The sequence below is a fragment of the Lissotriton helveticus genome, chromosome 10 (assembly GCF_964261635.1).
Source record: "Lissotriton helveticus chromosome 10, aLisHel1.1, whole genome shotgun sequence".
Taxonomy (NCBI): domain Eukaryota; kingdom Metazoa; phylum Chordata; class Amphibia; order Caudata; family Salamandridae; genus Lissotriton; species Lissotriton helveticus.
In genome coordinates, this window is record NC_136071.1 from 33,273,788 (window position 1) to 33,298,268 (window position 24,481).

Sequence of the window (24,481 nt, forward strand, 5' to 3'; positions counted from 1 at the left end):
TCGTGTACTCGGTGTGTATATTCCTGCCTCCGGTGGTGGTTGCTCGTGTACTCGGTGTGTATATTCCTGCCTCTGAGGGTGGTTGTCCTTGTATATTCCTGCCTCTGGTGGTGGTTGTTCGTGTTCCCGGTGTGTTTATTTCTGCCTCTGAGGGTGGTTGTTCGTGTTCCCGGTGTGTATATTCCTTCCTCCGAGGGTGGTTGTTCGTCTTCACGGTGTGTATATTTCTTCCTCCGAGGGTGGTTGTTCGTGTTCCCGGTGTGTATATTTCTTCCTCTGAGGGTGGTTGTTCGTGTTCCCGGTGTGTATATTTCTTCCTCCGAGGGTGGTTGTTCGTGTTCCCGGTGTGTATATTTCTTCCTCCGAGGGTGGTTGTTCGTGTTCCCGGTGTGTATATTTCTTCCTCTGAGGGTGGTTGTTCGTGTTCCCGGTGTGTATTTTCCTGCCTCTGAGGGTGATTGTTCGTGTTCCCGGTGTGTATATCCCTTCCTCTGCAGTAGCACCCAGTGTATTCCCGCCGATCCCGGCGCTCGCTCCTCCTGCAGACGCGCCGTGCTCCCGCCGGCAGCCGCCCTCACTGGGGGAAGTGCAGCCAGGCAGCAATCAGGTGTTCCTCGTTCCCCAGGGAACCGGGGGAGGGAGGAGAGAGGAGGGAGGGGCCGGGGCGGCTGGAGAGAGTTTCAGGAACACACTGCACAGGGTGGCTGATAAGAGACCCGGCAGGGCAGGGAGTCCGGGCAGGGGGGCAGCAGACACCGCACTGCCCTGCATTACAGCGCTCTCTCTACCCTGAGCGTGGGTGCCAGCCTCCCGGAGGGGGCGCAGAGGCCTGCACAGCCCGGATCCCGGAGACACCCCAAAGTGTCAGGAAAGAGAAGGGAAACTCCTCGCTCTGCCGGGGAAGGGCGCGTTTGGAGAGCTCCGACGCCAGAGAGGCCAGGGTTCGGAGGGGACAGTTTGTGGAATCAGCCGGTTGTACCTGGATTGCGAGGAGAGTCGAGCCTGTGGAGGGTGCAGTTTAACCCCTGAGAGGCCAGTCTTCAGAGGAGGCACCGGACAGTCTAGCGCCTGGAGCGGGTCAAGAGGTGAGTGGCGCTGTGTTTTGTGTTATTGTCGATCCAGCTCGGGTCAGGAGGTAACTGTGGTCGTGTTGTGTGCTCTTGTCTAGCCTGAGAGATGGCTCGGGGGTGAGTGGGGCCGTGACAGGAGGCGGGTGTTGTTTTGTGGTTTAGTCTCGGCTGGGAGATGTCCGGGTGTGTGTGCCTGTCAAGCCTGGAATGTCAGGAGTTGTGAGAAGGACAGGGTCTTGTAAGGCGCTTTCCTCTAGACTGCGAGTTGTGTAGGAAGAGAGTGGGGATGTGAGGTGAGTGGGGTTGTGGTGTGTGCTTGTCTCGTCTGGGGGTTGTGTTATGAGGTGAGTGGGGTTGTGTGCTTGGCTCGTCTGGTGGTTGTGTTATGAGGTGAGTGGGGTTGTGGTGTGTGCTTGTCTCGTCTGGGGGTTGTGTTGTGAGGTGAGTGGGGCTGTGGTGTGTGCTTGTCTCGTCTGGGGGTTGTGTTATGAGGTGAGTGGGGCTGTGGTGTGTGCTTGTCTCGTCTGGGGGTTTGTTATGTGGTGAGTGGGGCTGTGGTGTGTGCTTGTCTCGTCTGGGGGTTGTGTTATGAGGTGAGTGGGGTTGTGGTGTTTGCTTGTCTCGTCTGAGGGTTGTGTTATGAGGTGAGTGGGGTTGTGGTGTGTGCTTGTCTAGTCTGGGGGTTGTGTTGTGAGGTGAGTGGGGTTGTGGTGTGTGCTTGTCTCGTCTGAGGGTTGTGTTATGAGGTGAGTGGGGCTGTGGTGTGTGCTTGTCTCGTCTGAGGGTTGTGTTATGAGGTGAGTGGGGCTTTGGTGTGTGCTTGTCTCGTCTGGGGGTTGTGTTGTGAGGTGAGTGGAGTTGTGGTGTGTGCTTGTCTCGTCTGGGGGTTGTGTTATGAGGTGAGTGGGGCTGTGGTGTGTGCTTGTCTCGTCTGAGGGTTGTGTTATGAGGTGAGTGGGGTTGTGGTGTGTACTTGTCTCGTCTGGGGGTTGTGTTATGTGGTGAGTGGGGTTGTGGTGTGTGCTTGTCTCGTCTGGGGGTTGTGTTGTGAGGTGAGTGGAGTTGTGGTGTGTGCTTGTCTAGTCTGGGGGTTGTGTTGTGAGGTGAGTGGAGTTGTGGTGTGTGCTTGTCTAGTCTGGGGGTTGTGTTGTGAGGTGAGTGGGGTTGTGTTGTGTGCTTGTCTCGTCAGGGGGTTGTGTTATGAGGTGAGTGGGGCTGTGGTGTGTGCTTGTCTCGTCTGGGGGTTGTGTTATGAGGTGAGTGGGGTTGTGGTGTTTGCTTGTCTCGTCTGAGGGTTGTGTTATGAGGTGAGTGGGGTTGTGGTGTGTGCTTGTCTCGTCTGAGGGTTGTGTTATGAGGTGAGTGGGGCTGGTGTGTGTGCTTGTCTAGTCTGGGGGTTGTGTTGTGAGGTGAGTGGGGTTGTGGTGTGTGCTTGTCTCGTCTGGGGGTTGTGTTATGAGGTGAGTGGGGTTGTGGTGTGTGCGTCTCGTCTGGGGGTTGTGTTATGCGGTGAGTGGGGCTGTGGTGTGTGCTTGTCTCGTCTGGGGGTGGTGTTATGAGGTGAGTGGGGTTGTGGTGTGTGCTTGTCTCGTCTGGGGTTGTGTTATGAGGTGAGTGGGGCTGTGGTGTGTGCTTGTCTCGTCTGGGGTTTGTGTTGTGAGGTGAGTGGGGTTGTGGTGTGTGCTTGTCTCGTCTGGGGGTTGTGTTATGAGGTGAGTGGGGTTGTGTTGTGTGCTTGTCTCGTCTGAGGGTTGTGTTATGAGGTGAGTGGGGTTGTGGTGTGTGCTTGTCTAGTCTGGGGGTTGTGTTGTGAGGTGAGTGGGGTTGTGGTGTGTGCTTGTCTCGTCAGGGGGTTGTGTTATGAGGTGAGTGGGGTTGTGTTGTGTGCTTGTCTCGTCTGGGGGTTGTGTTATGAGGTGAGTGGGGTTGTGGTGTTTGCTTGTCTCGTCTGGGGGTTGTGTTATGAGGTGAGTGGAGTTGTGGTGTGTGCTTGTCTCGTCAGGGGGTTGTGTTATGAGGTGAGAGGGGTTGTGGTGTGTGCTTGTCTCGTCTGAGGGTTGTGTTTTGAGGTGAGTGGGGTTGTGTGCTTGGCTCGTCTGGGGGTTGTGTTATGAGGTGAGTGGGGTTGTGGTGTGTGCTTGTCTCGTCTGAGGGTTGTGTTATGCGGTGAGTGGGGCTGTGGTGTGTGCTTGTCTCGTCAGGGGGTTGTGTTATGAGGTGAGTGGGGTTGTGGTGTGTGCTTGTCTCGTCTGAGGGTTGTGTTATGCGGTGAGTGGGGCTGTGGTGTGTGCTTGTCTCGTCTGGGGGTTGTGTTATGAGGTGAGTGGGGTTGTGGTGTGTGCTTGTCTCGTCAGGGGGTTGTGTTATGAGGTGAGTGGGGTTGTGTTGTGTGCTTGTCTCGTCAGGGGGTTGTGTTATGAGGTGAGTGGGGTTGTGGTGTGTGCTTGTCTTGTCAGGGGGTTGTGTTATGAGGTGAGTGGGGTTGTGGTGTGTGCTTGTCTCGTCAGGGGGTTGTGTTATGAGGTGAGTGGGGCTGTGGTGTGTGCTTGTCTCGTCTGGGGTTTGTGTTTTGAGGTGAGTGGGGTTGTGTGCTTGGCTCGTCTGGGGGTTGTGTTATGAGGTGAGTGGGGCTGTGGTGTGTGCTTGTCTCGTCTGAGGGTTGTGTTATGAGGTGAGTGGGGCTGTGGTGTGTGCTTGTCTCGTCTGAGGGTTGTGTTATGAGGTGAGTGGGGCTGTGGTGTGTGCTTGTCTCGTCTGGGGTTTGTGTTTTGAGGTGAGTGGGGTTGTGTGCTTGGCTCGTCTGGGGGTTGTGTTATGAGGTGAGTGGGGTTGTGGTGTGTGCTTGTCTCGTCTGGGGGTTGTGTTGTGAGGTGAGTGGGGTTGTGGTGTGTGCTTGTCTCGTCTGAGGGTTGTGTTATGCGGTGAGTGGGGCTGTGGTGTGTGCTTGTCTCGTCAGGGGGTTGTGTTATGAGGTGAGTGGGGCTGTGGTGTGTGCTTGTCTCGTCTGGGGTTTGTGTTTTGAGGTGAGTGGGGTTGTGTGCTTGGCTCGTCTGGGGGTTGTGTTATGAGGTGAGTGGGGTTGTGGTGTGTGCCTGTCTCGTCTGGGGGTTGTGTTATGAGGTGAGTGGGGTTGTGGTGTGTACTTGTCTCGTCTGGGGGTTGTGTTATGTGGTGAGTGGGGTTGTGGTGTGTGCTTGTCTCGTCTGGGGGTGGTGTTATGAGGTGAGTGGGGCTGTGGTGTGTGCTTGTCTCGTCTGAGGGTTGTGTTATGAGGTGAGTGGGGCTGTGGTGTTTGCTTGTCTCGTCTGGGGGTTGTGTTATGAGGTGAGTGGGGCTGTGGTGTGTGCTTGTCTCGTCTGGGGGTTGTGTTATGCGGTGAGTGGGACTGTGGTGTGTGCTTGTCTCGTCTGGGGGTTGTGTTATGTGGTGCGTGGGGCTGTGGTGTGTGCTTGTCTCGTCTGAGGGTTGTGTTATGCGGTGAGTGGGGCTGTGTTGTGTGCTTGTCTCGTCTGGGGGGGTGTTATGAGGTGAGTGGGGTTGTGGTGTGTGCTTGTCTCGTCTGAGGGTTGTGTTATGAGGTGAGTGGGGTTGTGTTGTGTGCTTGTCTCGTCAGGGGGTTGTGTTATGAGGTGAGTGGGGTTGTGTTGTGTGCTTGTCTCGTCAGGGGGTTGTGTTATGAGGTGAGTGGGGTTGTGTTGTGTGCTTGTCTCGTCAGGGGGTTGTGTTATGAGGTGAGTGGGGCTGTGGTGTGTGCTTGTCTCGTCTGAGGGTTGTGTTATGCGGTGAGTGGGGCTGTGGTGTGTGCTTGTCTCGTCTGGGGGGGTGTTATGAGGTGAGTGGGGTTGTGGTGTGTGCTTGTCTCGTCTGAGGGTTGTGTTATGAGGTGAGTGGGGTTGTGGTGTGTGCTTGTCTCGTCTGGGTGTTGTGAGGTGAGTGGGGTTGTGGTGTGCTTGTCTCGTCTGAGGGTTGTGAGGTGAGTGGGGTTGTGGTGTGTGCTTGTCTCGTCTGAGGGTTGTGTTATGCGGTGAGTGGGGCTGTGTTGTGTGCTTGTCTCGTCTGGGGGGGTGTTATGAGGTGAGTGGGGTTGTGGTGTGTGCTTGTCTCGTCTTGGGGTTGTGTTATGAGGTGAGTGGGGTTGTGGTGTGTGCTTGTCTCGTCTGAGGGTTGTGTTATGCGGTGAGTGGGGCTGTGTTGTGTGCTTGTCTCGTCTGGGGGGGTGTTATGAGGTGAGTGGGGTTGTGGTGTGTGCTTGTCTCGTCTGAGGGTTGTGTTATGAGGTGAGTGGGGTTGTGTTGTGTGCTTGTCTCGTCAGGGGGTTGTGTTATGAGGTGAGTGGGGCTGTGGTGTGTGCTTGTCTCGTCTGAGGGTTGTGTTATGCGGTGAGTGGGGCTGTGTTGTGTGCTTGTCTCGTCTGGGGGGGTGTTATGAGGTGAGTGGGGTTGTGGTGTGTGCTTGTCTCGTCTGAGGGTTGTGTTATGAGGTGAGTGGGGTTGTGGTGTGTGCTTGTCTCGTCTGGGGTTTGTGTTTTGAGGTGAGTGGGGTTGTGGTGTGTGCTTGTCTCGTCTGAGGGTTGTGTTATGAGGTGAGTGGAGTTGTGGTGTGCGCTTGTCTCGTCTGGGGGTTGTGTTATGAGGTGAGTGGGGTTGTGGTGTTTGCTTGTCTCGTCTGGGGTTTGTGTTGTGAGGTGAGTGGGGTTGTGGTGTGTGCTTGTCTCTTCTCAGGGTTGTGATATGAGGTGAGTGGGGTTGTGGTGCGTGCTTGTCTCGTCTGGGGGTTGTGTTATGAGGGGAGTGGGGCTGTGGTGTGTGCTTGTCTCGTCTGGGGGTTGTGTTATGAGGTGAGTGGGGTTGTGGTGTGTGCTTGTCTTGTATGGGTGTTATGAGGTGAGTGGGGTTGTGGTGTGTACTTGTCTCGTCTGGGGGTTGTGTTATGAGGTGAGTGGGGTTTTGATGTGTGCTTGTCTCGTCTGGGGGTTGTGTTATGTGGTGAGTGGGGCTGTGGAGTGTACTTGTCTCGTCTGGGGGTTGTGTTATGAGGTGAGTGGGGTTGTGGTGTGTGCTTGTCTCGTCTCAGGGTTGTGTTATGAGGTGAGTGGGGTTGTGTGCTTGGCTCGTCTGGGGGTTGTGTTATGAGGTGAGTGGGGTTGTGGTGTGTGCCTGTCTCGTCTGGGGGTTGTGTTATGAGGTGAGTGGGGTTGTGTGCTTGGCTCGTCTGGGGGTTGTGTTATGAGGTGAGTGGGGTTGTGGTGTTTGCTTGTCTCGTCTGGGGGTTGTGTTATGAGGTGAGTGGGGCTGGTGTGTGTGCTTGTCTCGTCTGGGGGTTGTGTTTTGAGGTGAGTGGGGTTGTGGTGTGTGCTTGTCTCGTCTGGGGGTTGTGTTATGAGGTGAGTGGGGCTGGTGTGTGTGCTTGTCTCGTCTGGGGGTTGTGTTTTGAGGTGAGTGGGGTTGTGGTGTGTGCTTCTCGTCTGGGGGTTGTGTTGTGAGGTGAGTGGAGTTGTGGTGTGCGCTTGTCTCGTCTGGGGGTTGTGTTATGAGGTGAGTGGGGCTGTGGTGTGTACTTGTCTCGTCTGGGGGTTGTGTTATGAGGTGAGTGGAGTTGTGGTGTGTGCTTGTCTCGTCTGGGGCTTGTGTTATGAGGTGAGTGGGGCTGTGGTGTGTGCTTGTCTCGTCTGGGGGTTGTGTTATGAGGTGAGTGGGGCTGTGGTGTGTACTTGTCTCGTCTGGGGGTTGTGTTATGAGGTGAGTGGGGTTGTGGTGTGTGCTTGTCTCGTCTGGGGTTTGTGTTATGCGGTGAGTGGGGCTGTGGTGTGTGCTTGTCTCGTCTGGGGTTTGTGTTATGAGGTGAGTGGGGCTGTGGTGTGTACTTGTCTCGTCTGGGGGTTGTGTTATGAGGTGAGTGGGGCTGTGGTGTGTGCTTCTCGTCTGGGGGTTGTGTTATGAGGTGAGTGGGGTTGTGGTGTGTGCTTGTCTCGTCTGAGGGTTGTGTTATGAGGTGAGTGGGGCTGTGGTGTGTGCTTGTCTCGTCTTAGGTTTGTGTTGTGAGGTGAGTGGGGTTGTGGTGTGTGCTTGTCTCGTCGGGGGGTTGTGTTATGTGGTGAGTGGGGTCGTGGTGTGTGCTTGTCTCGTCTGGGGGTTGTGTTATGAGGTGAGTGGGGCTGTGGTGTGTACTTGTCTCGTCTGGGGGTTGTGTTATGTGGTGAGTGGGGTTGTGGTGTGTGCTTGTCTCGTCTGGGGGTTGTGTTATGAGGTGAGTGGGGTTGTGGTGTGTGCGTGTCTCGTCTGGGGGTGGTGTTATGAGGTGAGTGGGGTTGTGTTGTGTGCTTGTCTCGTCTGGGGGTTGTGTTATGAGGTGAGTGGGGCTGTGGTGTGTGCTTGTCTCGTCTGGGGGTTGTGTTATGTGGTGAGTGGGGTTGTGGTGTGTGCTTGTCTCGTCTGGGGGTTGTGTTATGAGGTGAGTGGGGTTGTGTTGTGTGCTTGTCTCGTCTGGGGGTTGTGTTATGAGGTGAGTGGGGCTGTGTGCTTGTCTCGTCTGGGGGTTGTGAAGTGAGTGGGGTTGTGGTGTGTGCTTGTCTCGTCTGGGGGTTTTGTTGTGAGGTGAGTGGGGTTGTGGTGTGTGCTTCTCGTCTGGGGGTTGTGTTATGTGGTGAGTGGGGTTGTGGTGTGTGCTTGTCTCGTCTGGGGGTTGTGTTATGAGGTGAGTGGGGCTGTGGTGTGTGCTTGTCTCGTCTGGGGGTTGTGTTGTGAGGTGAGTGGGGTTGTGGTGTGTGCTTCTCGTCTGGGGGTTGTGTTGTGAGGTGAGTGGAGTTGTGGTGTGCGCTTGTCTCGTCTGGGGGTTGTGTTATGAGGTGAGTGGGGTTGTGGTGTTTGCTTGTCTCGTCTGGGGGTTGTGTTATGAGGTGAGTGGGGCTGTGGTGTGTGCTTGTCTCGTCTGGGGGTTGTGTTATGCGGTGAGTGGGACTGTGGTGTGTGCTTGTCTCGTCTGAGGGTTGTGTTATGCGGTGAGTTGGGCTGTGTTGTGTGCTTGTCTCGTCTGGGGGGGTGTTATGAGGTGAGTGGGGTTGTGGTGTGTGCTTGTCTCGTCTGAGGGTTGTGTTATGAGGTGAGTGGGGTTGTGGTGTGTGCTTGTCTCGTCTGGGGTTTGTGTTTTGAGGTGAGTGGGGTTGTGGTGTGTGCTTGTCTCGTCAGGGGGTTGTGTTATGAGGTGAGTGGAGTTGTGGTGTGCGCTTGTCTCGTCTGGGGGTTGTGTTATGAGGTGAGTGGGGTTGTGGTGTTTGCTTGTCTCGTCTGGGGTTTGTGTTGTGAGGTGAGTGGGGTTGTGGTGTGTGCTTGTCTCGTCTGAGGGTTGTGTTATGAGGTGAGTGGGGTTGTGGTGTGTGCTTGTCTCGTATGGGTGTTATGAGGTGAGTGGGGTTGTGGTGTGTACTTGTCTTGTCTGGGGGTTGTGTTATGAGGTGAGTGGGGTTTTGATGTGTGCTTGTCTCGTCTGGGGGTTGTGTTATGTGGTGAGTGGGGCTGTGGAGTGTACTTGTCTCGTCTGGGGGTTGTGTTATGAGGTGAGTGGGGCTGTGGTGTGTGCTTGTCTCGTCTGAGGGTTGTGTTATGAGGTGAGTGGGGTTGTGGTGTGTGCCTGTCTCGTCTGGGGGTTGTGTTATGAGGTGAGTGGGGTTGTGGTGTTTGCTTGTCTCGTCTGGGGGTTGTGTTATGAGGTGAGTGGGGCTGGTGTGTGTGCTTGTCTCGTCTGGGGGTTGTGTTTTGAGGTGAGTGGGGTTGTGGTGTGTGCTTCTCGTCTGGGGGTTGTGTTGTGAGGTGAGTGGAGTTGTGGTGTGCGCTTGTCTCGTCTGGGGGTTGTGTTATGAGGTGAGTGGGGCTGTGGTGTGTGCTTGTCTCGTCTGGGGGTTGTGTTGTGAGGTGAGTGGGGCTGTGGTGTTTGCTTGTCTCGTCTTAGGTTTGTGTTGTGAGGTGAGTGGGGTTGTGGTGTGTGCTTGTCTCGTCGGGGGTTGTGTTATGTGGTGAGTGGGGCTGTGGTGTGTGCTTGTCTCGTCTGGGGGTTGTGTTATGAGGTGAGTGGGGCTGTGGTGTGTACTTGTCTCGTCTGGGGGTTGTGTTATGTGGTGAGTGGGGTTGTGTTGTGTGCTTGTCTCGTCAGGGGGTTGTGTTATGAGGTGAGTGGGGCTGTGGTGTGTGCTTGTCTCGTCTGGGGGTTGTGTTATGAGGTGAGTGGGGTCGTGTTGTGTGCTTGTCTCGTCTGGGGGTTGTGTTATGAGGTGAGTGGGGTTGTGGTGTGTACTTGTCTCGTCTGGGGGTTGTGTTATGAGGTGAGTGGGGTTGTGTTGTGTGCTTGTCTCGTCTGGGGGTTGTGTTATGAGGTGAGTGGGATTGTGGTGTGTGCTTGTCTCGTCTGGGGGTGGTGTTATGAGGTGAGTAGGGTTGTGGTGTGTGCTTGTCTCGTCTGAGGGTTGTGTTATGAGGTGAGTGGGGTTGTGGTGTGTGCTTGTCTCGTCTGGGGGGGTGTTATGAGGTGAGTGGGGTTGTGGTGTGTGCTTGTCTCGTCTGAGGGTTGTGTTATGAGGTGAGTGGGGTTGTGTTGTGTGCTTGTCTCGTCAGGGGGTTGTGTTATGAGGTGAGTGGGGTTGAGGTGTGTGCTTGTCTCGTCAGGGGGTTGTGGTATGAGGTGAGTGGGGTTGTGGTGTGTGCTTGTCTCGTCTGGGGGTTGTGGTATGAGGTGAGTGGGGTTGTGGTGTGTGCTTCTCACGTCAGGGGGTTGTGTTATGAGGTGAGTGGGGTTGTGTTGTGTGCTTGTCTCGTCAGGGGGTTGTGTTATGAGGTGAGTGGGGCTGTGGTGTGTGCTTGTCTCGTCTGGGGGTTGTGTTATGAGGTGAGTGGGGTTGTGGTGTGTGCTTGTCTCGTCTGGGGGTTGTGTTATGTGGTGAGTGGGGTTGTGGTGTGTGCTTGTCTCGTCTGGGGGTGGTGTTATGAGGTGAGTGGGGTTGTGGTGCGTGCTTGTCTCGTCTGGGGGTTGTGTTATGAGGTGAGTGGGGTTGTGGTGTGTGCTTGTCTCGTCTGGGGGTGGTGTTATGAGGTGAGTGGGGTTGTGGTGCGTGCTTGTCTCGTCTGGGGGTTGTGTTATGAGGTGAGTGGGGTTGTGTTGTGTGCTTGTCTCGTCTGGGGGTTGTGTTATGAGGTGAGTGGGGTTGTGTTTGGTTTGTCATGTTGGGGGGCTGTGTGGCCCCAGGGGCCTCCAGGTGTCCCCTGTCAGCTGGGACAGTTACTAAACCTGCTCATGTCACCATATGCTGGTAGCTGCAGTCCTGTATGCATAGGGACATAATGGGTCGAGTGACACTACAAGTACCAGCATGCAGAGCGAACAAAGATGTCCGTCCTGTCAGAAGTTCCCGTTTTGAAACATTCCAGTCCGGGAGCTCTGGGGTTAAGGGCGATACAATAGGTGACCGGAAGGACAGACTGAAACCAGGATGTAAAGATTGTGTGACCTGGCATACATTTACAGACCCTCCCTCTAAATGTGACGTCATTACATAGTGGCAGATGTCTCTGAATGAAAGGCAAACACTGATGCCGCATAACTTCACCGTATAGAAGTAGCCCCTCCTGGTTCTGCCGCTGTCGCCTGAGGGGTCAGTGAGACGCCAAAGCCTTTTATTTCAATTGTTCTAATAAAAGGGATCAACATTTGAAGACTTAAGACCGGACCAACCCTGCCTGACGTACTTGACGCAGTGCACCCTGGGGTTTGTAGTCCACCGTGTTCTACGGCAGGCAGGTAAACGCCTTAGAAGTGAGACCGCACAGCTGGATAGGGTGTGAGGCTGTGAGCCGAGACATCCTTAACCACCAGACCTGCAGGGTGGAATCTTGTCAAAGATAGGCTCCGCCTTTCATCACCGTGAGGTCATCGAAAGCAGCACTTTTAATTGCGTCAGTCGTGTTGTGAAACCCAGATATGTACAGGTCTGTTTCCTCCTGTTCTGAGGCCAGCTGTGCACGGGGCGAGGTTCAAGCAGCAGGACATGTTGGCACCGTGTACGTCATGGGAGGATGGACACGGCTTCCTTTAACGCAACATGTGTATTTTGTAAATCGCACGCTCACCCAGAAGGGTATCTTGGCGCCGAGTAACAGATGTTTTATTGTTACCAAACTCGATGGTACTCATTTCATCGACCTCAGAAGGTTGAAAGGCTGAGTGGACCCGCCGGGATTGAACCCATGCCCCTACAGTGGACGCATTAGTCTCACTAAGCCACCAGGCCCGGCTCCCATAGGTGCGGCAGGTGCAGTGGCGCCGGGACCCAGAGGCAAACCCTGGTTATTGTTGCATTTCACGATACAACCAGCGGCCGGGGCGCTTCCTGGCTCTGGGGCGCCGGACCCACTGGCACTGCCCGTGCTTGGAACGGGCCTCCTTCGTACCACCTCGTCTGTCCGGCGCTGTCGTCCTCGCCTCGAGGATTCTGTCCTCTTCTTGGCGCACGAGCCAACTCTGAGGTGCAGTAGTGACAGTCGTACGCCCACTATCACACGATGCGGCCTAGTCTGGGCGCTGGGATTTCAGAGCGGGTTTATCGGCCTCAAACTCTGCCGCTGAAGCCCCACCTCCCGGCCCTTGAGGGTCTGGGTTCAGGGTCAGACGGCGGGGCCTCTGTTTACACTCCGCTTTCACTCCCTCCCAGACCCGTCTCAGGCGCCCTGCACCCCCCAGAGGCCGGGCAGGGGATACCAAGACAATAGAAGGTCACAAGATGCCCTGGCGCGTGCCCTCAGCCTGGCACGCGGACTAGTGGGCATAGCTTCCTTTCACTGCTCTTGTTGCAGCAAAGTGTGTGTGTGGGGGGGGGGGGGGACTCACACTTGGGGGTAGGGCAGCTCCCCCTCCGCTTCTGTGGATGCCTGCTCTGCCCTTCAGTGCCAACAACGAACCCCCAACGCCCTTCAGATGACCTCTGACCCCCACAGTAACCAGAGTGCACAGGGCGCTCTAGCTTGTACCCAGTCACCTGGATAATTACTGGAAGGTTTGTTGGCTGTAATATGGCTCGGCAGACGGCTGTCACCGCACACACCAAGGGGGTTGAGGCCCTTTATTAGCGGGGATGACTTTGTTGCTGTGAATTAGTGTTTTTTTCTAAACATAAAAATGTCGAGATCGAAAATGTGGACTTATTTATGTGAGTGGATTATTAAGCGCCAACAACCATGAGCAGGTACCTTCGTGGCGCCAATTCAAGGAGAAGGGGATAAGCAAGGGTGGAAGTGGGGGGTCTGTGACAGCCTGGTTCTAGATCGCTTCAGGTGGGCGGGGGCAGCCTGGTTCTAGAGCGCTTCAGGTGGGCGGGGGCAGCCTGGTTCTAGATCGCTTCAGGTGGGCGGGGGCAGCCTGGTTCTAGAGCGCTTCAGGTGGCCGGGGGGGGGGGGCTGCCTGGTTCTAGATCGCTTCAGCTGGCCAGGGGCGGGGGGCTGCCTGGTTCTAGATCGCTTCAGGTGGGCAGGGGCGGGGGGCTGCCTGGTTCTAGAGCGCTTCAGGTGGCCAGGGGCGGGGGGCTGCCTGGTTCTAGAGCGCTTCAGGTGGCCGGGGGGGGGGGGGGGTGGGCTGCCTGGTTCTAGATCGCTTCAGGTGGGCGGGGGCAGCCTGGTTCTAGAGCGCTTTAGCTGGCCAGGGGCGGGGGGCTGCCTGGTTCTAGAGCGCTTCAGGTGGGCAGGGGCGGGGGGCTGTCTGGTTCTAGAGCGCTTCAGGTGGCCAGGGGCGGGGGGCTGCCTGGTTCTAGAGCGCTTCAGGTGGCCAGGGGCGGGGGCTGCCTGGTTCTAGAGCGCTTCAGCTGGCCAGGGGCGGGTGGGCTGCCTGGTTCTAGATCACTTCAGGTGGGCGGGGGCAGCCTGGTTCTAGAGCGCTTTAGCTGGCCGGGGGGGGGCTGCCTGGTTCTAGATCGCTTTAGCTGGCCGGGGGGGGGGGCTGCCTGGTTCTAGATCGCTTCAGGTGGCCGGGGGGGGGCTGCCTGGTTCTAGAGCGCTTCAGTTGGCCATTGTGGGACCTTGGCCCTGGATGGCTTCACGTGGTTGTTGGAGGGTTGAGCCCTGGTAAATACCTGTTCTTCTAGATTTCTTGAAGGGGTGTTTGGGGTCGTGTCTTGCTGTTGAGAGAACACGGTTCTAGATCTCGTGACGGAGGCGTCGGGTTGCGTTGGGGAGGCTTGCTGGCAATGTTGGGGTACCTAGAGACCCAGTTATGTAAGCCCCTACCGTGGCTAAATAATCCGTGGGGAGCAGTCTGGGGGTGTAGGGGCAGACTGCAGCCCCCAGGTCGGGGCCCTCCCTGACTCGCACCCCTTAAGAGAGACAGACCCCCACCCCCCCTGGTGGGCCAGCTGTACCCCCGGGTCTTGGCACAGGCTGGGGAGGTGTCCTGTCTAGAATGGCCCTGCAAAGATGAAAGCATCGCCTGCCCTGCGGCAGAGGGAGCGAGGGGTGCAGGGCTTGTGGACATGAAAGGGGTGTGTCACCTCCCTAAAGTGGCGAAGGCAGGGGCAGTGGAAGTGCCATGTTCATGCATGTTCATATTGGTGGGGGGCGGGGGCGGGGGCAGAGTGGCCATATTATGGTATGGGTTATGATGCCACCAGAACCGCTGGAAGGTAATATTAAACCATATTACACAGTTGCCTCGTTATTAGATGCCATATACATCCTGCCTAGACCGAGGTGCTGAAAGGTGCTTCCTGTGTTATGCTGAGCTGCTCTACTACAATGAAGGCGTTAAGTAGTGTTTTTCCTTTAATATGCCCGGATTACTTTCACTAAGGCGACCTTTCTGCCTCTTTGTCCGAGCACCGCCCTCTCACTTTCTAAGCGCCCTGGCAGTCTAAAGTTACACCCAGCGGATGTTGGCGTTATCTCCAGTTACCCACTGTTGAATAATGTAACCCTCTAGCATTACCGGTGACGTGTGCACCTGGAGGGGGCGGGCGACCGGGAGAGGTCAGGGTGGGGTGAAAGTGTCAGCAGGTTTTGTGTCCCCCGCGCTCCAGACACCACTGGGCTGTGTGGCGGGGCTAATGTCTGACTTGATGCTTTCAACCAATGAAACCAAATCTTACGCTGTGGTTTGTGGGCGACCAGGAAACAGGCGAACTCCATTGTGTATCGGTGATACCATGCTTGAATGTGTTTCCACTTTTTCATACTCGGAGGGGGGGGGGGGGTGTTGTTCCATCTGATAGCCGGAGCACGTGGGTGCACTTGAAAAGTGTAGGGGTCACACAGTTCAGGCAGGCTCGTGCGTCTCTTTTTAGGTCGAGCCTGGGCTCTGCGATGCATGCTGTATTCAGGTGTGGCCTTGAAGCTCCGCCCACTCTCCACCCATGTTTTTCATTGGCTTAAAAAGTGTCCTTTTGTAAACTGTGGCTTTTTATTGGTCTGTGGGCTTAGTAGTCCCTCCTTAGTACTACTTTATCTCATCTTGTAACCTCCCGTAAGGACTGGCCCACTTACATGTATTGATACTCGGTAAACTTTAATTACAGCCTCTGAGCACTATTTCTTAAAAAAAAAAAAATCACCTGCCTTCATTGTAGGCAAGAGTCACTCTCTTCCAACGCGTATTCTTTTTTACTAGCACGGTAGGCCGCGCCTTTGTTTTATTTGCGGCACCGAACACAGCTGCATGTTTTTGGGGTGTATTTTTTTTTTTCTCCTATTCACTTTTGGTTTTGTTTAGAAACACCCCATGCTGCGCTTTCAAGTTAAGGGAGGCTGCGCCCCTTTCTTTAGAAGAGACGTGTCCAAAGAAAGGTCCCCGGCAGCTATTAAAGTGAAACCCGGCATGGGGCGCTTTTACAACAAAAAGCATTTGTTTGTCAACTTGACAAACAAATACTTTTTATTGTAAAAGCGCCCCATACCGCACGTTCACTTAAATGGCGGCCGCAGAACTTTCTTTTGACGCAGCTCGTCTAAAGAAACGGGCGCGGCCTCCATTAACGTGAATGGCGGCATGGGGCGCTTTAACAAAAAAAAGTATTTGCAATGTAATGGGTCTCGCATTTGCGAGAGTTTGTTATTGTCATTTACAATGCCAATAGCTCAAACTTCCGTGAATGTGAGAATTATTGCATGGCAAATGCTTGTTAAATTTGGCTCTAAACTTGGGTCTATGACTTTGGATGTAGCACTCGCGGTCTATAAGGCGAAGCCCGTCCCACTTGCCACTGAAGGTGCTGGTGTACTGGGGATAATAGACTATTCATCAGTCGTGGCTCGCTTGACTCGCAGGTGGGGGGGTTAAAAAAAAAACGTACCTTACCGGGCATTCAGCAATAACAGGAAGCATGCATCCTCCCTCCCCTCAGCCAATGACAACACTGCAATGGCAGCGTTGTGATTGGTGCGGGCGCCTGTAGAGAGGCCATTTTCTCTATGTATGCCAGGCCCGGACTGGCCGTTGCGGGCACCGGGCAATCCCCCGGTTTGTCGCAAGAGTGGGGGCCGGTTTTTGGCCCTGGGGGCCGTTTTTGTTACAGGGCCGTTTTTGCAGCATAGCTGCAAAATCGGCCCTGTAACAAAATTGGCCGAAAACCGGCCCCGGCAAAGAGCTCGGTCGCACCCCAGGGGGCCGGCCGAGCACTTTGTCAGGGCCGGTTTTGGTTCTCAGTCCGACCCTGATGTATGCTGCAATGCAGCCTACATAGAGAAAATGTAGAGTGCGCATGACTGGTTTGGTCGGCCTCAGAGGGCCACAACAGTGGGCAAGCCATTCCTCCCTGACCCGTCCGCCCCCAACCTGGCATGCCTTCCTGCCCGCCCCCAACCAGGCATACCCTGCCTTCTTCTTTCTCGCAGCACGAGAAGCAGAAACATAAAATGGTATTTAAAATACCATTGTTTTTGTAGGCTTTTGTCCCACCCTAGCCGCATCCCCTCGTCAATAATGCACAAGGAGTTAGGACTGCGGCATATTGGGGTAAGAGTAAGGCAGGCACCTGCGTTACTCTGGCCTTGAGTTTGGTCCAGATCTGAGGCAGCACTGACTCAGTGCGTGATCGAGAATTGTTTACATGTATCGGGGGCCCATGAGAGCGAGAGGCTTTTCTACGGAGGGAGGGGTGTGGCGGAGCGGCCAGATTGGCTTACTCTGGAGCGCAGGGCTCACGGTTCGCATCTAGCACAGAGCCATATCTTCGGAGGTGCTAAGTCACCAGAGATTTCTTCTGTTAAGGTTTAGACTTTCTCTGGCCCACTTTTTGGCTTCCAATGTTTTTGCTGAGAAAGATTTTGCTCTGTGCCCATTCTATTCAGGTATGCCCCAAACATAAACGCACATGTGTAAAGAACAAAGAATTTGGATTCTAAAGCCCCTCGTGAGGATATTAAACATTAGTAAGTGCAAAGTGGATGCAGGGTTCTACGCTTGCTCCAGACTGAGCAAGTGTGTATAACTGTGGATGGATTTATTGCATGTCTCATGAAACCCATGAAGTTAATTGGGAATTAAGGGTGAGTTATGTGACGCCTGCCTGTTTTAATACCTTTAAGTGCAATTTTTTATGAGCGGTTTTATTTTGTATGTACTAAAGCACTTTATTCGGACTAGTATTTCGAGATGGACTAAATTGTACATATTTTATGATTACCGGTGACTATGATCGAAATGTTAATTGTTTTTATCTGTATGCTTTTATGGTTTGTTTGTAAAACCGAATAAAGTACTTGACCTGAACTGCGTTCCCTTCCCAGAGGGTTTGAAAAGTAGACCTCACTCTGGAGGGTGGATTTAGGCCCAGATCTCTGTACTGGGGTGAATGTATGGCATTGTTCTGCATTCTGTCCATCAACTGTTGTTTTTGCATTTGTCACCCCGAGTGGGCTGGGTATGCTCAGACGTGGGTCCCAGGCTCTCCACACCACTGGAGTCAAGCTATCCAGGCTGAGGAAGGCTGATAGCCAGAAACCGGTCCTTGGATGCTTGATTCCGGTCCAGGGAGGACCTGGCCTGGCAGTTCAGGCTGGACTGTTCCCATGAGGCACAGGGTCAAGACTGATTTGCATATGGCTGGGTCCAAACTGGAATGGCATGGTGAGCAAAGAAACGATAGATTTAGGCCCAGATCTCTGTACTGGGGTGAATGTATGACATTGTTCTGCATTCTGTCCATCAATTGTTCTTTTTGCATTTGTCACCCCGAGTGGGACGGGTATGCCCAGACGTGGGTCCCAGGCTCTCCATGCCACTGGAGTCAAGCTATCCTGGCTGAAGAGGGGTGAAACTCCAAAACCGGTCCTAGGATGCTTGTTTCCAGTCCAGGGAAGACCTGGCGTGGCAGTACGGGCTGGACTGTTCCCATGAGGCACAGGGTCAGACTGATTTGCATATAGCTGGGTCCAACTGGAATTGCATGGTGAGCAAAACAACGATGGATTTAGGCCCAGATCTCTGTATTGGGGTGAATGTATGACATTGTTCTGCATTCTGTCCATCAATTGTTCTTTTTACACCTGGGAGTTTAGACATGTTATGTTATTGGCACCTGTATAGTGCACAGTCCTACAACTGGTACGGCCTCAGAGCACTATAGATAGTCCGTGGGGTTACAGACTGGCTTGTTCCTCTTAAAGGCTGACAGGTCATGACTAACTCGACCCCAGCCCCACTGGCCTTGGAGCAGGCACCGCCTGTTGTGAAGCAGTCCTCCGAGGCCTGTCCCCTCAAGCTGTACATGCGACCTTTAACCCCGAGACATTTGTCCTGCTGAGGTTCCATTTTACCCTTCCCCCCTGGATGGATGCCTACCACCAAACCATGCCAGCCCGAGGCCCCAAGGCAGAGAGTCCAGGCGGGGTGGGGCCCCTCGGCTCCCGGGCGTGTCTGGACAGGGTTGCCTGTGCCAGGGAGTGTGAAAGGGGCAGGTAGACGGCAGCCCCCTCCCCCCGGCTGGCCTGCTCCGAACACACGGTCCCTATGACCGTATGACCCTGTGGCGCAGCCCCTGTGGCTGGAGGACCCCTGCACGGTCTACTCAAGGCAGGGGCTACGGAGCCACACAGCCCTGCGACAGGAGGGCCCCGTCTGTCACAGTGCAGCCGTGTGGTCAGGGGGTGCCGCGTCTCAGGGCGGTGGTGCATTGGCAGCGGTGTGGTTAGGGGTGCTCCGTCTCAGGGCGGTGGTGCATTGGCTGCGGTGTGGTCAGGGGTGCTCCGTCTCAGAGCGGTGGTGCATTGGCAGCGGTGTGGTCAGGGGTGCTGGGTCTCAGGGTGGAGGTGCATTGGCTGCGGTGTGGTCAGGGGTGCTCCGTCTCAGAGCGGTGGTGCATTGGCAGCGGTGTGGTCAGGGGTGCTGGGTCTCAGGGTGGAGGTGCATTGGCAGCGGTGTGGTCAGGGGGTTCTGCGTCTCAGGGCGGTGGTGCATTGGCAGCGGTGTGGTCAGTGGTGTGTCTCGGGGTGGAGGTGCATTGGCAGCGGTGTGGTTAGGGGGTGCTCCGTCTCAGGGTGGTGGTGCATTGTCAGCGGTGTGGTCAGGGGTGGTGTATCTCGGGGTGGAGGTGCATTGGCAGCGGTGTGGTTGGAGGTGCTGCGTCTCAGGGTGGAGGTGCATTGGCAGCGGTGTGGTTGGAGGTGCTGCATCTCAGGGTGGAGGTGCATTGACAGCGGTGTGGTCAGGGGTGCTGTGTCTCAGGGCGGTGGTGCATTGTCAGCGGTGTGGTCAGGGGGTGCTGCATCTCAGGGTGGAGGTGCATTCGCAGCGGTGTGGTTAGGGGGTGCTGCATCTCAGGGCGGTAGTGCATTGGCAGCGGTGTGGTCAGGGGTGCTCCGTCTCAGGGCGGTGGTGCATTGTCAGCGGTGTGGTCAGGGGTGTTGTATCTCAGGGCGGTGGTGCATTGGCAGCGGTGTGGTCAGGGGTGCTGCGTCTCCAGGTGGAGGTGCATTGCCAGCGGTGTGGTCAGGGGGTGCTGCATCTCAGGGTGGAGGTGCATTGGCAGCGGTGTGGTCAAGGGTGCTGTGTCTCAGGGTGGAGGTGCATTGGTAGCGGTGTGGTCGGGGGGTGGTGCATCTCATGGCGGTGGTGCATTGTCAGCGGTGTGGTCAGGGGGTGTTGCATCTCAGGGCGGTGGTGCATTGGCAGCGGTGTGGTCAGGGGTGTTGTGTCTCAGGGTGGAGGTGCATTGGCAGCGGTGTGGTCAGGGGGTGTTGCATCTCAGGGCGTTGGTGCATTGGCAGCGGTGTGGTTAGGGGGTGCTGTGTCTCAGGGCGGTGGTGCATTGTCAGCGGTGTGGTCAGGGGGTGTTGCATCTCAGGGCGGTGGTGCATTGTCAGCGGTGTGGTCAGGGGGTGCTGCATCTCAGGGTGGAGGTGCATTGGCAGCGGTGTGGTATGGGGTGCTCCGTCTCAGGGTGGAGGTGCATTGTCAGCGGTGTGGTTAGGGGGTGCTGCATCTCAGGGTGGAGGTGCATTGGCAGCGGTGTGGTCAGGGGTGGTGTATCTCGGGGTGGAGGTGCATTGGCAGCGGTGTGGTCAGGGGTGCTGTGTCTCAGGGTGGAGGTGCATTGGCAGCGGTGTGGTCAGGGGTGCTGTGTCTTTGGGTGGAGGTGCATTGGCAGTGGTGTGGTCAGGGGTGCTGGGTCTCAGGGTGGAGGTGCATTGGCAGCGGTGTGGTCAGGGGTGCTGTGTCTCAGGGTGGAGGTGCATTGGCAGCGGTGTGGTCAAGGGTGCTGTGTCTCAGGGCGGTGGTGCATTGTCAGTGGTGTGGTCAGGTGTGCTGCATCTCAAGGTGGAGGTGCATTGGCAGCGGTGTGGTCAGGGGTGTTGTGTCTCAGGGCGGTGGTGCATTGGCAGCGGTGTGGTCAGGGGTGCTGCGTCTCAGGGTGGTGGTGCATACGCAGCGGTGTGGTCAGGGGTGCTGTGTCTCAGTGCGGTGGTGCATTGGCAGCGGTGTGGTCAGGGGTGCTGCGTCTCAGGGTGGTGGTGCATTGGCAGCGGTGTGGTCAGGGGTGCTATGTCTCAGTTTGGAGGTGCATTGTCAGCGGTGTGGTCAGGGGTGCTGCGTCTCAGGGTGGTGGTGCATTGGCAGCGGTGTGGTCAGGGGTGCTGCGTCTCAGGGTGGTGGTGCATTGGCAGCGGTGTGGTCAGGGGTGCTGTGTCTCAGGGTGGAGGTGCATTGACAGCGGTGTGGTCAGGGGTGCTGTGTCTCAGGGCGGTGGCGCATATGCAGCGGTGTGGTCAGGGGTGCTGTGTCTCAGGGCGGTAGTGTATTGGCAGCGGTGTGGTCAGGGGTGCTGCGCCTCAGGGCGGTGGTGCATTGTCAGCGGTGTGGTCAGAGGTGCTCCGTCTCAGGGTGGTGGTGCATTGTCAGCGGTGTGGTCAGGGGTGCTGTGTCTCTGGGTGGAGGTGCATTGGCAGCGGTGTGGTCAGGGGGTGTTGTGTCTCAGGGCGGTGGTGCATTGGCAGCGGTGTGGTCAGAGGTGCTCCGTCTCAGGGTGGAGGTGCATTGGCAGCGGTGTGGTCAGGGGGTGCTCCGTCTCAGGGTGGAGGTGCATTGTCAGCGGTGTGGTCAGGGGTGCTCTGTCTCAGGGCGGTGGTGCATTGGCAGCGGTGTGGTCAGGGGGTTCTGCGTCTCAGGGTGGAGGTGCATTGGCAGCGGTGTGGTCAGGGGTGCTGGGTCTCAGGGTGGAGGTGCATTGGCAGCGGTGTGGTTAGGGGTGCTGGGTCTCAGGGTGGAGGTGCATTGGCAGCGGTGTGGTCATGGGGTGCTCCTTCTCAGGGTAGAGGTGCATTGGCAGCGGTGTGGTCAGGGGTGCTCTGTCTCAGGGTGGAGGTGCATTGGCAGCGGTGTGGTCAGGGGTGGTGTATCTCGGGGTGGAGGTGCATTGGCAGCGGTGTGGTCAGGGGTGGTGTATCTCGGGGTGGAGGTGCATTGGCAGCGGTGTGGTTGGGGGTGCTGCGTCTCAGGGTGGTGGTGCATTGTCAGTGGTGTGGTCAGGGGTGCTCTGTCTCAGGGTGGTGGTGCATTGGCAGCGGTGTGGTCAGGGGTGCTCTGTCTCAGGGTGGAGGTGCATTGGCAGCGGTGTGGTCAGGGGTGCTGCGTCTCAGGGTGGAGGTGCATTGGCAGCGGTGTGGTCAGGGGTGGTGTATCTCGGGGTGGAGGTGCATTGGCAGCAGTGTGGTCAGGGGTGCTGCGTCTCAGGGCGGTGGTGCATTGGCAGCGGTGTGGTCAGGGGTGCTGCGTCTCAGGGTGGAGGTGCATTGGCAGCGGTGTGGTCAGGGGTGCTCTGTCTCAGGGTGGAGGTGCATTGGCAGCGGTGTGGTCAGGGGTGCTGCGTCTCAGGGTGGAGGTGCATTGGCAGCGGTGTGGTCAGGGGTGGTGTATCTCGGGGTGGAGGTGCATTGGCAGCAGTGTGGTCAGGGGTGCTGCGTCTCAGGGCGGTGGTGCATTGGCAGCGGTGTGGTCAGGGGTGCTGCGTCTCAGGGTGGAGGTGCATTGGCAGCGGTGTGGTCATGGGGTGCTCCGTCTCAGGGTGGAGGTGCATTGGCAGCGGTGTGGTCAGGGGTGCTCCGTCTCAGGGTGGAGGTGCATTGTCAGCGGTGTGGTCAGGGGGTGCTGGGTCTCAGGGTGGAGGTGCATTGGCAGCGGTCTGGTCAGAGGTGCTGTGTCTCAGGGTGAAGGTTCATTGACAGCGGTGTGGTCGAGGGTGCCTCGTCTCAGGGTGGAGGTGCATTGGCAGCGGTGTGGTCGAGGGTGCCTCGTCTCAGGGTGGTGGTGCATTGGCAGCGGTGTGGTCGAGGGTGCCTCGTCTCAGGGTGGAGGTGCATTGGCAGCGGTGTGGTCAGGGGGTGCTGCATCTCAGGGTGGAGGTGCATTGTCAGCGGTGTGGTCGAGGGTGCTGGGTCTCAGGGTGGAGATGCATTGGCAGCGGTGTGGTCATGGGGTGCTGGGTCTCAGGGTGGAGGTGCATTGGCAGCGGTCTGGTCAGGGGTGCTGCGTCTCAGGGTGGGGGTGCATTGGCAGCGGTGTGGTCAGGGGTGCTCTGTCTCAGGGCGGTGGTGCATTGTCAGAGGTGTGGTCAGGGGTGCTGCGTCTCAGGGTGGTGGTGCATTGTCAGAGGTGTGGTCAGGGGTGCTGCGTCTCAGGGTGGAGGTGCATACGCAGCGGTGTGGTCAGGGGGTGCTGCGTCTCAGGGCGGTGGTGCATACGCAGCGGTGTGGTCATCAGGGGTGCTGCGTCTCAGGGTGGAGGTGCATTGGCAGCGGTGTGGTCAGGGGTGCTGCGTCTCAGGGTGGAGGTGCATACCCAGCGGTGTGGTCAGGGGTGCTGTGTCTCAGGGCGGTGGTGCATTGGCAGCGGTGTGGTCACGGGTGCTGTCTCAACGCGGTGGTGCATTGGCAGAGCGGTGCGTGGGTGCCCAGTCTTTGACCAGCAGGGGGTGCTGCAGATGAGTTTCTGAATGCACGGACAGAGGTGTGAGTGGAAGCCGTCCTGGAATAGCTGGGCCACGGGAGGTGAGCACCGAGGTGCATTGGCAGAGCTGTGTTCACTGGCCTAACGAAACTCGAGGGGGCCCCCCCTGCAAGGTATGTGGAGGGGCACCCACCAGACTAAATCAGGAGCTCTCCAGCCAGAGTGCTGTACTTTGGGGGGCCCCTGGAGCTTGGGGCCCCCCCTGCACAGCGGGGGTTGCGGGAGCCTGTGTTACGCCACTCGCGGGTTGTAGAATTATAATCGTTGATGTTCCAGGCCTGGTTGGATGTGCTTTGGCCCTAATCTCTAGCAGATTGGACTACAGCAACACACTCCACACTGGCATCCCAACCCCATCTTCACAAACTTCAAGCCATATAAAACTCCGCCCCCAGTCCCGCCACTCCGCAGAGCTTCACTGACTCCTCATCCGGAAACGCTGCCAGTTCAAACTTCTCACACACGCATTCAAGTCACCAGGGCCGGACTGTGAACCGGAACCCAGCCCTGGCAAACTGCGCTGCGTGGCTGGCGCCCCCTGGGGTGACTGGGGGTTGCAGCCGAGCAGTTTGCGAGGGCCGGTTTCGTCCGATTTTGTTACAGGGGGCCGATATTTCCGACCCCTGGTAACAAAAACGGTCCCCAGGGGCCCAAAACCGGCGCCCAATTTAGCGCCCGACCGGGGAAACCCCCGGTGCCTGCTACGGCCAGTCCGGCCCAGCAAGTCACTGCATAACACAGGACCCGTGTGCCGCTATCACCCGGGGTGTAACACAGGCCCAAGCATCCCCCGCAGTGCGGGGGGCCCTCAAGCGGGCCCCCTCAGCACTGCACTTCGGCCTGAGAGCTTCTAATAGAGTCTCTGGGGTACAATGACGGAGCCGTGAGTGACCCCGAAGAGCAGAGCACGGCTCGGAGCCCCCACGGGGCACGGATGAGTCCCTGACACAGCCGGGGGCGGGTACACCCCGTGCCCAGTGGCACCCTGGGATTGTGCAAGGCACAGTTAGTGCCAGCCCCTGGGGAGTGCCCAGGGGCTGTGGCAGCCAGGCCTGGCACGTGTGCACCGAGTCACCAGAGAGTGGGTAGAACCTGGGTGCTCGCCCCGTGAGGCTTCCTGCCAGGCTGTGCCAAGCAGAGGTGAGGCTGCACGTATTCTGTTTATTTAACTTGTACTAAGAGCTGGGAGGAAGTGACTTTTGCAGTTTCATATCTGGAAGTGATGTCATACAGTGACTCACGCGATACCGAGCAGAGGGCAGCGGGTACACGATGCTTGGGTCTGGAGTCCGCCCGGGGCTCTGCCAGCGCACCTCAACCGTGCCCCGTCCTCAACGAACAGCTCTGCCCCCCGAGCTCCCTAGTGCCTTACAGCTCCTCTGCTATTCCAGTACCGAGACCCCCACACAGCTCTGTCGGTGCACCTCAGCCCTGAGCATCTCTGTGAGGGAGGAGTCACCCCACCGGCTCTAACCAAGAACAAGTAATAATAATAATAATCCACATTTGTAAAGCGCACAATCACCCGTAAGGGTCTCTAGGCGCTGGGGGCCGTCGGGAAGATTAAGCGAGCTATTGCCCAGAGTCACATGGTGCTGGGCTAACCTGCCGCCGGAGCCGGGGATCGAACCGTGGTCCCCAGATTCCGGAGTCAGTCGCCCTGGCCGCTGCGCCACACCTCTCCCAAGTAAGACTACAGGGAGCAACAGTGCAAGCTTCACCCACATACAGTAAAACACACACAGCAGGCTTATGCTTAACCCCTTCGCTGCGGCGGCTATTCCGCCGCAGAGCTGAGGGGGAGGCTGGGCCGCGCGGCGCTCCCATACTCGTGACGGAACCGCTCCGTCACGGCCCGCAGGTGAGCTATGCTTGTGACGGAACGGTTCCGTCACAGCCCCGCCCGCTCTTTAGAACGGAACCGTTCTGTCACCAGCACAGCCCACCCGAGG

General features: G+C 57.0%; 1 protein-coding gene across 1 annotated transcript in view; it reads left to right on the top strand.

Annotated features, from left to right (window-relative positions):
- The first annotated feature begins 682 nt into the window (after positions 1 to 682).
- CCDC120 (coiled-coil domain containing 120) overlaps positions 683 to 24,481 on the top strand; it is a 180,258-nt gene continuing 156,459 nt past the window's right edge. The window contains exon 1 of the mRNA XM_078664666.1: positions 683 to 1,085. The gene's annotated coding sequence lies outside the window, so the exon portion shown is untranslated. The remainder of the gene's footprint in view (positions 1,086 to 24,481) is intronic.